Source organism: Canis aureus, chromosome X (genome assembly GCF_053574225.1).
Source record: "Canis aureus isolate CA01 chromosome X, VMU_Caureus_v.1.0, whole genome shotgun sequence".
Classification (NCBI taxonomy): domain Eukaryota; kingdom Metazoa; phylum Chordata; class Mammalia; order Carnivora; family Canidae; genus Canis; species Canis aureus.
In genome coordinates, this window is record NC_135649.1 from 10805976 (window position 1) to 10823984 (window position 18009).

The following is an 18009-nucleotide window of genomic DNA, read 5'->3' on the forward strand; positions in this document are numbered from 1 at the left end:
TTATAGTTAAACTGGGAGTTAAACAATTTAACTTTTTCTATATAATGTTTAAAATAAATATATGAATATGGTCACATTTTAAAAGGCAAATAATAAAGAAGACTTTGTGAAGAAAAGCATCCACTTTAACTGACCCTTCACACCTCCAATCCTATTTTCATCTATTAAAGTATTAAATGTATTAACCACCTAATATGTGTCAGATACTTTTCTAGGAGCAGGAGAAGCAGATATATTGTATCATTATTTCATGATTTATCATCTTTAGTATTATCTATTGACAGCCAGAGATTGAAAAAAAAATAATGATAGAGCTCACTTACCCTACCCTGGCTTCATGAAAAGAGCTTCTGGGAGTTTCAGAGTCGAAGGGGAATTTGGAGTTTGCACAATGCTGACAGGGACTTCAGTGGAAACACTGAAAAATAAAAAATTAATGAACTAGATAAGTGGCAATAGAAAATTTTCAAAACAAAATAGATAGGGAAAAGGAAATGGAAAAAAACCTCCACATTGTAAGAGATCTATGACAACAAAAAGTAACCTAGCATATATGAATTTAAAGTTCTAGAATAAAATAATAACAGGGTTTGAAAAATTAAGCCCAAAATATTCCCAGATTTGATGAAAATTATAATCCCTGAGATCCAAGAAGCTCAAAGCCCAAGCAAGATCATGAAGAAAACGGACAGACATCATAATCAAACAGCTGAGAATCAGAGATCAAGGTAAAATCTTTTAAAATAAATAAGAAAAAATGTATTAGGTATAACAAAATAAAAGTCGGAAATGGTAGCAGACCTCTTGGAATCAGTCCAAAACAGAAACATTGGAGTGAGATCTTTAGAGTATTAAAAGCACAAAATCCTCTCAACCTAGAATTCTATACCCAGTACAAAATATTTTTTTCAAAACTGAAAACAAAATAAAGACTATTTCAGGGGGAAAAAAAACACTGAAACAATTCATCACCATCCGACTGTCACTACCAAAAAATATGGAAGGTATTCTGTAAACGGGAGGAAAATCCTACCAGATGAAAATATGGATCCATACAACCCAATTCAAAGCACTGAAAACACTAACTTTGGGGGTAAACAACTCTTTTCCCCCTATTTTTAAGTCTCTTTAAAACATATTTGAAAGCAGGATGGCAAAATAGGAGGTCCCCCATCTAAATCCTCCCACAGCAACAATAGTTTGACAGCCATCCACAGACAAAAACATTTACCTTTGTAAGACTGTTGGGATTCAAGTAGGAGCTTGTGAAACCCTGGTGGAGCAAAAACCAAAGCAAGGCCATTTTTTTAAGATTTTATTTATTTGAGAGAGAGAGAGAGAGAGCACAAGCAGGGGGAGGGGCAGAGGGAGAAGCAGGCTCCTCTCTGATTAGGGAGCCCAAACTGAGGCTGGGTCCCAGGACCCTGGGATCATGAACTGAGCCCAAGGCAGATGCCTAACCGACTGAGCCACCCAGGAGCCCCTAAAGCAAGGCCATTTTGACAAGGCTGGTCCACGCTCTGGTGGCATACCAACTGTGGTCCAGCTAACAGACTCAGACACAGCTCCATTCATCCCCTTGTGAATTCAGCTACAACCCCTTTTGGTTTTGGTCCTGCCACCAGCACCACCTGTGTGGGGACCACCATGATACTGAGATTTACCTCTAGGAGTTAGACCAGGTCCCCACAATAAATATCAGAAAAAAATCCCCTTGTGCTTCTGGCAGGAGGAAGGGAAAAAAATCATTTTGAAGTATACTAGAGCATTATGTTATTTGTGTAAAGTTTTGCCCTCAGAGAAAATTAGTTAACCAAAGCCTGACCTTCTGGGGTATTATCAGAACTGTATCACCTAGGGGAAGGGAAATAACAAACTCCAATTCATTCTAATCAACCTGCCCCACCTAAGGGGGGAGGAAATTCAAATTCATGGGAAGTTCATAATCCAGAGCATTGGCTCACTAAAAGATTGAGAATTAATCATAGAAACATAGAACCCTTCCCTCCCCTACACCTCACCACCACATAACTATTGGGGAAAAATAGTAGATACACAAAGATGAGGAGGACTGAGAATTGTCCAAAATTAATTAAAGACACCAAACCACAGATCCAGGACTCTTAGAGAACAATAAGCAGAATAAATTTGTTAAGAATCTCACCTAGGTATTCATATTCAAATTATAAAAAAAAAACAAAGACAAAATCTTTAAAGAAGCCATGGAAGGGGAGCAAAACAATTTACCTATAGCAAAACAAAGATAAGAATTATATCCAACTTCTCTTCATAGACTATGCAAGCAACAAGAGAGTGAAGTACAGTATTTAAAGTGTTGGGGGTGGGGCACTTGGGTGGCTCAGTGGGTTAAGCCTTTGCCTTTAGCTCAGGTCATGATCTCAGGGTCCTGGGATCAAGCCCCACATCAAGCCCTATATCAAGCTCTGCACAGCCACCCTTGCTCAGCAGGAAGCCTGCTTTTCCCTCTCCCTCTGCCTCTGCCTGCCACTCCCCTGCTTGTGCTCGTGCTCTCTCTGTCAAATAAATAAACAAAATCTTTAAAAATAATAAAATGAAAAATAAAGTGTTGGGGGGGGAACATAACCTAGAAATCTGTACTCAAGCAAAATTATCCTTCATAATTGAAGGAAAAATAAAATGGTCAATTAATTCATCAAGAGTACAGAGTTTCCAAATACATGGAGCAAAACTTGATAGAACTGAAAGGAATAACAAACAAATCCACAATTAGAATTGGAGATTTTAAGAACCCTCTTTCAATTGATACAATGAGTAAACAGAAAATTATGAAAGAAACAGAATACTTGAACAATTCTCAATTGACCTGACCTAATTAACAATTTAGAATATCTATTCAACAATAGAAAAATATACATTCTTTTAAAAAATAATGAAACATTTATCAAGGCAGACCATGCTTGGGGCTATAAAACAAATACCAATATATTTAAGAGCATTCAAACCATGAAAAGTATGTATTCTGGCTATAATTGAATTCTGAATCAATAACAGAAAAATATCTGGAAAATCCACAATATTTGAAAAATAACATGCTTCTAAATAAGCCATGGGTCAAAGAGATCAAAAAAATCAGAAAACATTTTAAATTGAATGAAAACACAATATATGTGGGATGCTGCTAAGCATTACATACGGTGAAATTTAGAACTCTAAACATCTATATTAGGAAAGGTTTCAATTCAATGATATCAACTGTCATGTTAAGGAAGATCAAAATAAGCCCAAAATTAGCAGAACAGAAGAAATATAAGAGAAACAGTTGGTCAGTCTGAAGATAGTATATAAAATTTCAGTATTTATGCCACTTTTTCTGTAAGTTTGAAGATACATAAAAATTTTTAAAAATGGGGCACCTGGGTGGCTCAGTCAGTTAGGCCTCCAACTCTTGGTTTCTGCTCAAGTCATGATCTCAGGGTTGTGAGATTGAGCCCCGTTTCAGGCTCCATGCTCAGCAGGGAGTCTACTTGAGATCCTCTCTCTTTCTCCCTCTCCCCCTGTCCCTACTCCCACTCACACTCATACACACACACTCTTTCTCTCCCTCTAAAGAAATTGATAAAATCTTTATAAATAAATAAATAAATCCAAATAAATAAATAAATAAACAAATAAAATATAAAGACAAGGTTTTCCCATGTAAGTCAAATGGATTCCCCTTTTTTACACTGTACTTGAAACATTTCTCCATTTTCATTTGCTTTACATTTGTGAGTATGACTTTCTTGTACAGGATTTTGTTTTCTGTTGTTTCCCAGGGCCTTTAAGTATCCTTTTGTTTTTGTTATCAAAAGAATAAAGTTCTTCCATTATTCTATAATACTTTCTGTTTTTTCATTCTTACAGTTTGTTTCACATCGTTGTCTTTTTTTTTTCCTGAAAATATCTCTTTTGTTTGTTGTTTCAAGTTTTTATTTAAACTCTATTTGGAAAAATAAAAATTAAAAATTAAAAAAAAACTCTATTTGGTTAACATATAGTATAATATTGGTCTCAGGTATGGAATTTAGTGATTCATCATTCACATATAACACCCTGCGCTCATTCCAACATGTGCCCTCCTTAATACCCATCACCCATCTAGCCCACCGCCCCCCCCCACCTCCCTCTATCAACCCTCAGTTTGTTCTCTATCATTAAGAGTCTCTTATGGTTTGTTTCCCTCTCTTTTTCCCCCTTCCCCTATGTTCCTCTGTTTTGTTTCTTAAATTCCACAAATGAGTGAAATCATATGGTATTTGTCCTTTGTCTGACTGATTTGTTTGGAGACATCTCTTTTAAAGCCCTCTGCAGTCTCCTTTTGCTTCAAACTGTACCAATTTTTCTTTAACCCTACTACTGCTTCTATCACTACTACTATTATACACAATGACCCATCTGCACATGTGCACACAGATACACACACACGCGTGTGTGTGCGTATACACATGCACACACAGGTTTTTCTTGTTTGCTCTTGATTTAACAGTCATAATTGCATTATGGTCTGAAAACAAGGCCTATAAAATTGAGACTTTTTGGAATCTATTAAAATGTTCTCTTAGTTCAACAACATGATTCATTTTTTAAAAAGTCCTATAAGTGTGTTAACTACATACTTGAATTCTTTAAAAAGTTTTAATTTAAAAAATAGAAGTCCCCTAGGCATGTGGGGAAAATATACATTCTTTGTTGTTAGAAAAACTGCTCTCTTCTTATTAAATCAACCTCATTTACACCTATCTGATTCTTTTATGTCATTATTGATTTTGTCCTACTTATCCTGTGTTAATGTCTTTCAATGCGATTGTGTTTTTCATCAAATTCTTGATTCTTAAAGCATTTACCTTATGGATTTTGCTGATATATTGTTCTGAGCACAATACTATTGGCTTAAAATTTTATTGCTTCTGATATTAATATTGCTTGTCCTACTTTCTGATTTGTATTTTCCTAATATGTGTTTAATTATGTCTTTATTTTTAATCTTTCTATATAATTCAATTTCGGTATTTTCTTTGTGAGCAGTACATTTAATCACAACTTTTATTTTAAGCAGGTAAATTCCACTCATTCACATTTATTATAATTACCAATATGTCTGGTCTTATTTCTAAAACTTTATTGTTTAATTTTCTATTTAATTAGTATACTTTTTTATCTTTTTCTAAATGCTTCATTTTTTCCTTTTGCATTCTTTTCCCTTTGCTACTAATTTCAAAGAGGCACTGCATAATTCCTCTATACCCTAAATGTTGTAAAACACCTACTTGAAGAGAATGTTGATGTATTAATGTACAAAAACTGAAGATGACTACATATCCACAATGCACTGAGTTGAGAACCTTTGAATATTTTTATTCTTTCCCCACTTCTTATCTTTGGTGTCATTTATTTGAAATGTGGGTTCTAAGTTACTATGTTTTACAGAGCTAATTTATTTTCTCTGTCCAGAAACTGCTCTTAACATTTTCATGATAATTCACATGTACATTAGCAACAATTACTCAATTTTATCTATGTTTTATTGTCACTATTGCTCCTTGTATATTTAATCTTCTCCCAACTTTAGTTTTTTTCTGATTCATCTTTCAGTAAGCTGGAGTGGTTCCTTAAAGTTGTGTTTTGTTTTCCAAGCCCTCATATATCAAAAATGCCCTTTTTCCTTTCTCACATACGAAAAATATATGTGAGGATCAAATTGTAAAATCAAAGTCCTTTATTCTTATGAATATGTAAATAAAATTCTTCTCACATAGCCTCCACTGTTGCAGATTGGATTATCTTATAATGATCTGAGTCACTTCCTTCTTTAAGTTACCTATTATTTTTCTGTAGAAGCTTATAAGATTTTGTTTTTATCCATGAAATTTATAAGTGTCACCAGGAGCCCCCAGGGTTACTGTCGCTAATTCTGTCTAGAGGTCAAATGCATGCCCTTCCCTCTAAGGAATGCAGGTGCACCAAGATGGTCTAGCCATCAACTATAAGCAGGGATCTAGTGAAGACAAATCATCAGTATTAGGGAGGTCTAGCACTAGGCAACCAGTCTGAACCATGGGCCTAAGTTGCAGCAACTGAACTCCTGGAGGGATTGAGTGGGGACAAAGCAGAACCCTAATTCCTAACCCTAAGCCCTCTGAGACTAGTGGGAAAGGAAACAAATTGGAAATACATAAGCAGGGATATAAATAATGGATCCAGTCACTGAAACTGGTGTATAAAATAACAGTGTGACCAGGGTGAGTAGGCACTGTCACAGAGTTTCAGCATTAGAAAACAAGAAAAAGTGCCCTTTCAAGAATGTAGGTGTACCAAAAGGGTCCAGTCATCAACAGACATTAATCTTGAAGGATCAGCCTCAGAAATCAGGGTAATAGGATTCCATTCCTGCTATTCTTGAAGTTCAGACCTAATTACTAGGTTTAATTTAGAAGGTATTTTCTATGTTTTTCTTCCTTTCTCTAGAATATATGTGACTACAATTCATGTTAAGCTCTCCACACATACCTCAGTCTAAGCCTCCTCATCTCTCCATTAATAGTAGCTGAAAAAGTGATCTTCTTTTTTTTTTAACTTATCTATTCATGAGAGACACACACAGAGAAAGAGGCAGAGATGTAGCCGGAGGGAGAAGCAGGCTCCCTGAGGGGAGCCTGATGTGGGACTTGATCTCAGAACCCTGAGATCATGCCCTGAGCTGAAGGCAGGTGCTCAACCGCTGAGCCATCCAGGTGTCCCTGAAAAAGTGATTTTCACACAACTTATCAGAGAGAAATTTAGCCTCCACCCCACAGTGTGAGTGAACAAAATAGGACTGTTCTCAGAGTGTGTGTCTATGAGACAATAAAATTAGTCCATAGAGTTAAACGAAGTCATCTTCAAGTGGCTCTACCTCCCAGGCCCTTAGGCTGCAGACTGGATATCTTCACTGCCTTGGAGGGGAAGTGACATAATCACTTCCACTTATATTTCATTAGCTAGACTTACTCACATGATCCCACCTAGCCTCAAGGGAAAGTGGGAATGCAGTTGCTCCTATGAGAGGCAACAGTAACGCATATACAAAGGCAATTGTCGCCCCCCGCCCCATGCCAATGTAAAGAAGAATCTCTGACACTAAGGCTGAAGGTCAGACATGGGACTGGTAGTGAATTCACTGAAGTTATGCTTCTCCAGCAAGATTTCTCTTGGCAACACCAAAATATCAGGTTGCGCTTCCATTAACACACACACACACACACACACACACACACACACACCTGCCTGACACCCCTGACATAAGAGCAGTACACTTTATCAACAATGATCATGAACATTAGTTTCTAGACTAGCACATTGGATTGTCATTTTCCAAGGCTGACATTTACAACTCTCTTAACTTAGTGATGTTAGATACTCAGAATAATGGTACTGGGGCCTTGGAAATAATCGAAATGAGTTAAGTGCAGATATTGTTAAGCACCCTTTAGAATCATTGTCTGAAGTTTGTAGCTCATAGTTTTCCTTTAATTAAACTGCCTGCTCTATTCGGGTGTTTAAATTACACTGAATATGATGTACTGTCAGATGCTCTTAAGGTTAATGTAGAATTTCCCTCACTAATTTCCGTCTTTCATTCAACGTTTCTGTTCTAACACAATGAGATGCAGTAAAATGAGGTTCCTTTCTTGTTGCTTTCTTAGCAATGTGAAGAGCACAGTGCATGCAATGCATGAACAGAAAATGAATTGTAAGAAAAGTTGCTGTGAAGACATCCAGAGCCCTCATTTGTTGTAACCCTTCATGTTTTGGAAATTGAAAGAGTTTTCTTGAAAAGGTTCAAGTGCTTCTACAAACCCGAAACCTCTCATCCAAAGCTAGCTCTCATCTCTGAGTTAGCCCCTAAACGCATCAGACGAGGAGATTCACTACAGCTTTGGCCTGAGATAAACAGCAGGCACACAGCCTGCCTTTGAGGGTCCTTGGTATGCTTCAAGGCCTCAAAAACAGTGACCTAGGCAACTGGCTCAGTGGGAAAGGGTGAAATCCAGACCATACAAAATGAGGAATTAAGGGAGGAAAAAGAAGATCTTAAACCAACAAGCACTGAAGAAGCTACAGCCTTCGTGCTGAAGTGAGATACTTTGTGTTAAATTTGAGGACCCAAATGACTGAACTTGAACTTCACAGGAATAGGCATGAGAATTTTTGCTAAGCCCCTCTCTACTAATCAGTGTAACAAATATTTTATCGTTTTATCTCTTTTCCATTTCCTATTTCTTATCCTCTCTTCCTCTTCTGTGGCATTTTCCTTTCTGTGACTTTCTGGATTTGCTGCTTTGTGAGTTGGCCTCACTGGTGACCAGAGGCACCAGACATGATTTAGCCTACTTGGGAGTAATCAAACTAAAGCTGTCACTGAAATTCTTGTCTTCCTTAAAATTCTGCATTACCCTTGGCACACCTAATTTGTCTGACTAAATGCTTTATGCGAAAACATTGAAGAAGTGTTCACTGAGTCTTCTAGAAGTATTCAAGTACTACACGCCCTGAAACTGGGCCCTCTTGTGGGTCCATTGTCAAATGAGAATGGAGTGTCCAAGGGAGACAGAACATGAGAGACTCCTAACTCTGGAAAATGAACAAGGGGTGGTAGAAAGGGAGGTGGGCAGGGGGTGGGGGTGACTGGGTGACAGACACTGAGGGGGGCACTTGATGGGATGAGCACTGGGTATTATGCTATATTGAACTCCAGTAAATAAATAAATAAATAAATAAATAAATAAATAAATAAATAAAATAAAAAGTAAAAAAAAAAGAGAGAGAATGGAGTGTCCCCGATTTCTGAGCTGCCACCCTTGCTGGAGGAGAGACATCAGTAGACATCCCCATGTACGAGCCTGGGATTCCAAGTCTGGATTGCAGAGTTCTCCTACTCCTAGTTCTGACGCTATCTCCCCGAGGGTAGCCTTGGACAGGCTCTTCCTTCTGGACCTCGGTTTTCTCGTGTGATTTAAGACAGTTGAAAATAAATTTTGGTCACTGTCAATACCTTCCAATCAGCACTGATTGGAAGTGTTTGCTTGGGTCACGGTGTTCAGAAAGATTCTAAGTGTCCAGGTTCAATATTGTCACTGCACTCTGTTGTCACTGCATTATTTCTTTTTTTTTTAAGATTTTATTTATTTATGCATGAGAGACATAGAGAGAGAGGCAGAGACACAGGCAGAGGGAGAAGCAGGCTCCACGCAGGGAGCCCGACACGGGACTCAATCCCGGGTTTCCAGGATCCTATCCTGGGCCGAAAGTGGTGCTAAACCACTGAGCCACTGGGGCTGCCCTTTTTTTTTTTTTTTTTTTTGACTGCATTATTTCATAATGGCTAAGAGCAGTAGTTAAGAGTATTGGATTTGGAATCAAAATTTCCTGGACCCCCTTACTAGGTGTGTAGCCATTAGCATGATACTTAACTTCCCTAAGGTTGTGTTCCCTCACCTGTAAAATGAGAATAATATTACATGCCTTAATATCGTAAGGAATGCATTAGACAAATCATATAAAGTTGATAGCACAAAACCTTACTGTGTGAGCCCATGGTCTGTATAGAAAACTATCTGCATGGCCCTCAACTCACAAGCCCAAATAAATATATAGCAAAATATCTGCCACAGGCAGAGGACTGAGGAGTAGTGCTCTACTAGTTAACATCCCAAGACCAAATACTTTCTAAGATGTTTTCTAGCTTTCAGGTTATGTTTCTGTGGATACCAGAACAGCACAGATTGAGGTTAACCACCTTAGCGGCATGTGCAGTGGAATTTATAGTAGGCATATGTGGGATGTTGACAGCTTTCCTTGATTGGCTACTTCAATTCAGTTCAGCCAGCTTTTAGAATTCTTTTAACTAGGCATGTCTCCCTACTTAAGAAACAGTTAAACAAAGAGGAAAAAAAACAAACAAACAGGTGATCATGTTGAACTTGTGGATTAACTTTACACCAAACTGATGTATATCAGTTGACTTATTATCAACTGGTTATATCTTTTTTATCTAATAAATTTAGTATTTTTGCAGTTTGGGTGCAGATATCACTTCCAATTCCAACAACTCAAACTCTCACTCTTCTATGGATTCCGGGAAAATCGTCATTCAAACAAAAATTTTTTGAATGCCTATGTGTCAGGCCTTGTCATATCCACTAAAGATATGAAATCATATAAGCCATGGCTCTTGGAGCTAAAGCACGTAGAATCTAAAAAACAAATTCTAATGGCATGCCTGGATTTGTCCTGCTCTGATTTTATATATTTAACAATTAGCCCTTTATTCTTTATGGTCAGTATTCCAGCATTCACAAACATCCAGTTCCCCTCTCCTTTCTGAACGCAGACAACTGCATTCCCACTCTCCCTCGCTACGTGGGAGCATGTGCTTAAAGCTAACCAATGAAATATGAGTGGAAATGATTCTATCACTTCCTTCCAAAACAGAACATGAGAGACTCCTAACTCTGGGAAACGAACAAGGGGTGGTAGAAAGGGAGGTGGGCGGGGGGTGGGGGTGACTGGGTGACGGGCACTGAGAGGGGCACTTGATGGGATGAGCATTGGGTGTTATTCTATATGTTGGCAAGTTGAACACCAATAAAAAAAATTTTTTAAATAAAAAAGATTAGGAGAAAGTCTTCATGCTTTCTCTTTCCTTGACGTTGGTGCTCCAGAAGTCCCCAGTTGAAATAGCCGCATCACAAGGTAGACCATCCATTGATCTGTGAACCTACCATACCCATTCTCACTGCCTGTTTGTATGGGATATGTAGAATGAGCAAATATGAGGCCTTCTTGTGTTAAATCACTGAGATTTTTAACATTCTTACTATAGCATAATGCAGATTACACTTTTTTTAAAGAGTTTATTTTTTAAGGAACTTCTACACCCAACATCAGCTCGAACTCACAACCCTGAAGTCAAGAGTCGCATGCTGTACCGATTGAGTCAGCAAAGTGGCTCACTTTTTTATTTTAAATAAAGGCTTCCAACCACAGACAGAGCATACATTCACCCATGCATATTAACTACCTTATCTTCTTTTAACCAAATGTTTGAGGTTGAAGAATATTTAAAACATTGCTTGTGCAATATGGGGCACAGGCTAAAACATCAAGAACATTTCAGTCCTATCACATAGAACTAGGCATGTCTCCCTACTTAAGAAACAGTTAAACAAAATATGTCTCCATTCTCTATTTTTCACGCAGCAGTGCTTTTATATACTTGCTTAGCTTATTTGTTAATGCTAGTAAATTGGGTGAATTATTTTTAGTATATTTAACACTGAAGTGGGCACATATTATGTTGTGATGAATAAATCCAATACTTCAAATCCTTTCTAAAGAAAACGCTGTTTTACTGAATTTTAGAGTCGAGAAATAACCTGTGTTGATAATATAGGGCTTCGTTATCGGAAGCTGATTTGAGAATAGAACACAATGTCACAAATCCCAGAGCACAGTCAAATCAAAGGTCATTTTCTCTGTAGCATACACGTGTTATTATAAACCACCGCAATTGATTTCCAAGTATTATTAAAACAACACAACTACTCTTTCATAATTAGAAATTTTCTGAGTGCAGATGGTGCCCAACTCACAATGGTTCAACTTTGACTAGCAACATGCAGTCTGATCCCGTCTTGTGAAGCTGAGCAGTGGCAGCAAGCTGCAACTTTCAATCAGCCATGCGATCACAAGGGTCAACAACAGAGACACTTAAAACCTTCTGAACCCACACAACCCTTCTGTTTTTCATTTTCAGCACCGTATTCAATCAATTACATGAGACAGTCAACACTTTGTTACCAAATAGGCTTTGTGTTAGATAATTTTGCCCAACCATAGATAGGATCATGTAAGTGTTCTGCGCACATTTAAGGTAGGCGAGTCTAAGCTATGATGTTCAGGAGGTTAGGTGTATTAAATCCATTATTGACTTAATATTTTTGACTTACAATAGATTTATTGAGACATCGTAAGTCGAGAGAGATCTGTATTCAAAATCTTTGCTCTTTTGCCAAGAAAGAGACATTAATGTATAAATAACTGGTAAATGTTAGATGAAATTAGAGATATCCAACATTTCTGTATACTAATAAGTGATGTAATAAGTTTGATAATACATTTACATGTTCATGTTGATTTTGCATGTATTTATAATTGAAAAATGACTAAACAAAGGAAGTGCTTTTCCTTTTATTATTATTTGTTTTAAGCATCATATGGGGGTATAGCTACATAAAATCAAACTCCAGGTGGAAATGGAATCATTCAATAAAATACAGGCATATTTTTCTTCTCCCTACCACCACATGACTGTTTAGAGACAGCTGTGTAATTGGAAACATTCTAAACTTCCATATTCTACTCATGAAACTTACAAACTAGTTGTATATACCTGACAGGAAACTAGAAACCAATCCACAAACAAGCTCATAACTTTATTAAAGCCTTACAGCCTGTATCAAAGTAAATCCTATGCTTACAGGAATGTATAAGCTCCTTGAGTTTTGCCCAATATCTGTCTCTACCCCCAGCCTATCCCCATCTCATCTAAAAGCATTCTTTGCCCTGGATCCAATAATTTCCAACCCTTTGAGGTCCTTCATTAACAATGGGGGTAATGTATAAGCTCCTAACCATGCTATTCAAGTTCCTCTAGAACGTGGTCCCTGATTGCCTCTCTAAACTCAGCTATTCTTCTGCCCCCAGCAAAATACCCCATGTGAGGTTTATCAAAGTGTGACCCATAGATTTGCCCTAGGAGATTCAGCTTAGATACCACCACCTCAGGGAAGCCTTCTCTGAATCCCCATATAGGATTGCATGACCCGCTTTGGTGCTCATTCTCTTTAAAGTACTTAGGACAGAACAACTGTCTTTCTCCTTATCCATTTTCTCCATAAAGGCTGAGAGCTCTTTGAGAGCAGGAATCTTTTCCTCTTCTCTTTTTTTCCCCCACTTCCTAGCAGTGATCCTGGCTGTCATAGAATGAGGAGGTAAGATGGAACTGTGCCTTGCTTACCAGTTGGTAGCTATAACCATAAAACACACAGCCAGTGGTGTGCTGGAACCAGATCATGCCAGCTTGTGAGAGGCAACTATGTACAACGCTTCTCAACTCTTCAGATAGTGACATCAGTTTGGTGGTTTGAAATTAGCTATGGTAGTTGAAAATGCCACAAAACATGGCTAAATGATACAAATCATATTTCTTTTCCCCTAGAGATGTGGTTATTTCCATTTACCATCACAGTGCTGCAAACAATTTATGTCTACTTTGGTAAAGTGGCAAATGGTGCAAATATACCACCTGATTACTTGATAATACTTTCTCCCCATCACATCTTCATGACTGGCTTGAAGATCTGTAGTTTTCTTCTGTAATAATTGCCTAAAAATCTGGGTAACTGATGATTCTATGTGTAGTAACTACATTGATTTTGTTAACTTTGTCATCTTAAGAACTGCATCAGATGAGTTGTGCATAAATTCCATAAATATTAGCGTGTTTTTTGGTGAGTGGTAGTGTTTATGACAAATGGGACAATACATTTATTTAGTTCCAACAAAAAGCAGTGAGTCTGTACCCAATCAGCTATTTCTGAAACATCCTCCAAATAAAAGTTTCAGGTCAATAGGCCTTCTACCAGATAGAAAGGGTTTTTTCCCCCAAGTTTTTTATTTAAATTCCAGCTAGTTAACATGTAGTGCAATATTAGTTTCAGGTATAGAACCAGGTAAAAGTTTGCACAGATCTTAAAGTACCCACTTCTCTTGTTGTGCTGCTATGAAAATACCAGATGGGGACTGCTCTAATCAGGAATTTTAATGGGAATGGTTCTCTCCCTACTACTTTCCATGGCTTATAAATAGACTCAGAAAAGAATTCAGGTTTTAAAAAGCATGATTTCAGACTATGAAAAATATTAGAGAAGTCCTAGAGAACCTTAGCAGCTAAATGTTTGCTATTGCACAGTTTAGTGGTTCCCCAAAATCACTGGGACTGGCCAGCCTAGATGCATCAGAATCACTTGGGAAGCCAGTTACAAATACATATCCCTGTACTCCATAACAGAATGGTCTATGGTGAGCCCAGGGAATCTATTTTTTTTTAAAAGATCCCCAGATAATTCCAGTCTATTGATTGTAGTTTTTAACCCTCAGTCCCCTCTTGGAAACATTTTGTTTTAGTTTACAAGTTTGTCTTCCTTTGACTTTAAAATATATGCTCTCAGATTTGAATAAAGACCATGAAGAGAAGTCAGAATTCATCAGTAACATCAACAAATGGCCAAAAAAGGTTTTTAATATAGAACGCAAGGTATTGAGCTTACACATGAAAAATGAGTAGGGAAATGGAAGAAATTATCTCAGTAATTTAGCTTCTCTTCCCCTTGGAGTATTTTCTGTGATGACCCACCCACATAATTGAAAGACAGGTGCTCTAATCATTGATTTTTCTGATAATTTTTCCAATTCTTTTTGAATGTGTACAACTGTTCTTAAATTGAAATAACAAAAATCAGAGGTATGGGCTTCCTGTGACTCTTCTTCTGGGAAAATCTTTGCTTATTGCCACATGATAGAACCACTCCTTAATGATTTTAAAGCCAGTTGCAAATTTGGAATTATTAGCAGAATCACAACCTAGTGTGTCACAAAATATATTATTGCTTTTTTTTCTTTTTTTCTTTTTTCTTAGAGATGTAGGGAGATGGATGTGGGCAGAAGGATGGAGGAGCAAAGGGAGAGAGAGAGTATCTTAAGCACGCTTCACATCCAGTGCAGAGCCCAACATAGGGCTCCATCTCACAACCCTGAGAACATGACCAAAATCAAGAGTCAGACACATACCTGACTGGGCCACTCAGGTGCCCCTACCATTGCTTTTCTGAACAGAATTTTTACTTATCTCAGTTGACTTTGCCTTTGCATCCACCTCTCAAGTATTACATGTAGATTTAAAAAGAATTAGATACATGAAGACTCCTAACTCTGGGAAACGAACTAGGGGTGGTGGAAGGGGAGGAGGGAGGGGGGTGGGGGTGAATGGGTGACGGGCACTGAGGGGGGCACTTGACGGGGTGAGCACTGGGTGTTATTCTGTATGTTGGCAAATTGAACACCAATAAAAAATAAATTTATTATTAAAAAAATTAAAAGAATTAGACTACACAGGAGCTATGAGTTAATACTTTGCTTTACTTTAGACTGTATCATTCTCTTAGAACATAAACACTTGTAACAGAAACAGAGGGTGTTTTCTTTAACACCCCTCAAGTACATAACCATTCTCACTTTTGTATTTGGTTACACATTTTCTTTGACAATGAGGTTTCTCTGGTCTATAGCCATAGATTTATTATGCTATTGTGTTGTTGAATGCCTCCAAATGTCATTATAACAACATGTAATCTTTGTCCTAATTCATAAAACATTTAAAAAATTCATGCCAACATTTGGAGTCCCTAGGAGTACCCTATTTCTAAAAATAATGATATTAAGACTTAAAATCATGGGCAACAATATTTAAATATAGGAAGTATTTTGACTGTGGGTTGTGTTTTTCAGGTTTTTTTTTTTTTGTTTTAGTGGGTTTGTTATGTTGTGTTTTGTTTTTTCGGATCTGCATCATTGACTTTATCACCTTGGTTCTATGGTTCTAATGTCTTGTCCAGAGCCACTCATTTAATTACTTTTTCAAAACATTCATAACACAACATGGCTATAACTATATAGCTGCTGGCCTTTACTGGAATTATAATGAAGATCAATTATAGTATTTGATCTGGCCTTCCTTTCTAAATGCTACCATTAATTCAAATTAAAATGCTATGTCAATGTGCTTCCTACCATACAAGGAAATGAAGACATCTTTTATTGACAATAGAGATAATTTGGGATGATCAGGATAAGAATAGATACTGTTATCTTTATTTTCACAAAAACTTAAGTCAAAGGTTAAAATAACCAGAATATTACAAATATTTTGGAACTTAAAATAAGTTAAGTTGACTCTAGTGAACTAGAATTAGACACTAGTCATATAAATAAGTATACTATGATAGAGTGGAAAAGGCCTTGTGGCAAAAGTAAAGAGTCTTGAGTTCTAATTTAGGCTAGGCTACTATCAAGCTATATGGCTTTGGAAAAAATTTTTAATTTTGGGGGGCATCAGTTTTGTTGGTCATGATATAAGGATATTGAATTGGATGATCCTTTCAATCTTATGAAACACTAGTGATTTGGATGGTGGAAAGTAAAATCACTTAAAATTGGTAAACTCTAATGGTTGGGAGTCATTTCAGCATGATAGTTTGAGGCCACAGAGGGCTGGAAACATGAGAGCAAGTGTTTTCAAAGATTTTATTCAAGAACAAGCTGGAAATAGTTGTTGATCATGACACCGTACAGTTATCTATATCCCAGAATTACAGCTAGCAAGGTCCTCAGAATAAGAGCAAACATATCTAGAAAGAAACCCATAAAGCAGAAATAGTGGGGAAAAAATACTTTTAAGTTGATTAGAGACAAAAATAGCACTGCGACCCAATTTGGATTCAGTTTACAAAAATAATTGTAATGCGGTTCAATCTAAAGTGGTTGTTCCTCCCGGGCAAAGGCAAAAGTTGAAAAAAAATTGACAAAATTTAAAAATAGGTCAAGAACTACCAAATGTATGGTTCCCATCCCAGACTGTGAAAGTGTGAAAAATGAATCGGAATACAGATACAGAAAATGCATATATAATTTGAAGAAGAGACTCAGCTGAGAAACATGAGGTGCAGATTTAGAATCTAGCTCATCTTTGAGATTTAAATACTTATGATGGATTTCCACTAGCTGGAAATAATAGGATGGAGAAGTATTTAATAAAAAGAGCTCTTTTGGAAAAAAAAAAGTACTTAAGCAATGCTACAGAATGACTTCAGCTCAGCACAAACACATGTAAATTTCTTAATTTTGCTTCCCTTCCTAGATGGATCATCTTTTTGTTGGGTGGGAGGGGCCAAGGAGGGAGTAACATAATTCAGTCAAAAGGTAACTGGCCACATTTAAGACCTACATAGATCCTTTCAATTACAAAATATACTCTTATTTCAGGAAATGTTAAATTGTGAATGTCAGAAATACAGTGATTGGTCCACTTTTCCTCTCTCCCTCTTCCCCAGCTCATTTATTCTATTCAATACCTTCATCCTTCTGTAATTGTTTTTGGTGAGATAGGGGTCACCATTGGCCCCTTGAGTATGATCAATCCCCAATCAATCTTAGTCATAATAACATTTATCTTTGAACCACATCCTTAAACCTTTAAATTATTTTCTTTTTTTTTTAATTTTTATTTATTTATGATAGTCACAGAGAGAGAGAGAGAGAGAGAGAGAGAGAGAGGCAGAGACACAGGCAGAGGGAGAAGCAGGCTCCATGCACCGGGAGCCCGACGTGGGATTAGATCCCGGGTCTCCAGGATCGCGCCCTGGGCCAAAGGCAGGCGCCAAACCGCTGCGCCACCCAGGGATCCCTCTTAGCTTCTCTCTTTCATACTGTATAGTAGATTGGATTGAAAACCTAGCTCTGGCACTAAATAGTTTGATGACCCTGGGAAATCATTTTCATACGTTCCTCAATTCCCTCATCTATAAAATGAACATCCATAAGGTCCCATTTCAGTCCACAGTTTGCTGGATTATATTCATGTCTTCTCATGTGGATATCACTTGCATGCTTTGCTCACCATCTTTATACTTCTGCAGTCCTTTTTGGGATTCAGTATGCATTTATTCATGGGCAACATCCCAAGAGAAGCATAATATTCCAAATAAGAAAAATTAGCACAATCCAGGTATTTAAATCACACATTATTTAACCATTTGCTCATTGAATAAATATTACTTAGGAGAACAAAGATTCTACTAAGGGCCGTTAGGATAGAGAGCTCCAAGTACAATG

The 18009-nt window shown here is 37.3% G+C and overlaps 1 long non-coding RNA gene across 1 annotated transcript in view; it reads right to left on the reverse strand.

Moving 5' to 3' along the window:
- Positions 1–316: 316 nt before the first annotated feature.
- Positions 317–18009, reverse strand: part of LOC144309089 (uncharacterized) — a 90337-nt gene continuing 72644 nt past the window's right edge. Inside the window, exon 3 of the long non-coding RNA XR_013375212.1 lies at positions 317–418. This is a non-coding gene — a long non-coding RNA (uncharacterized LOC144309089). The remainder of the gene's footprint in view (positions 419–18009) is intronic.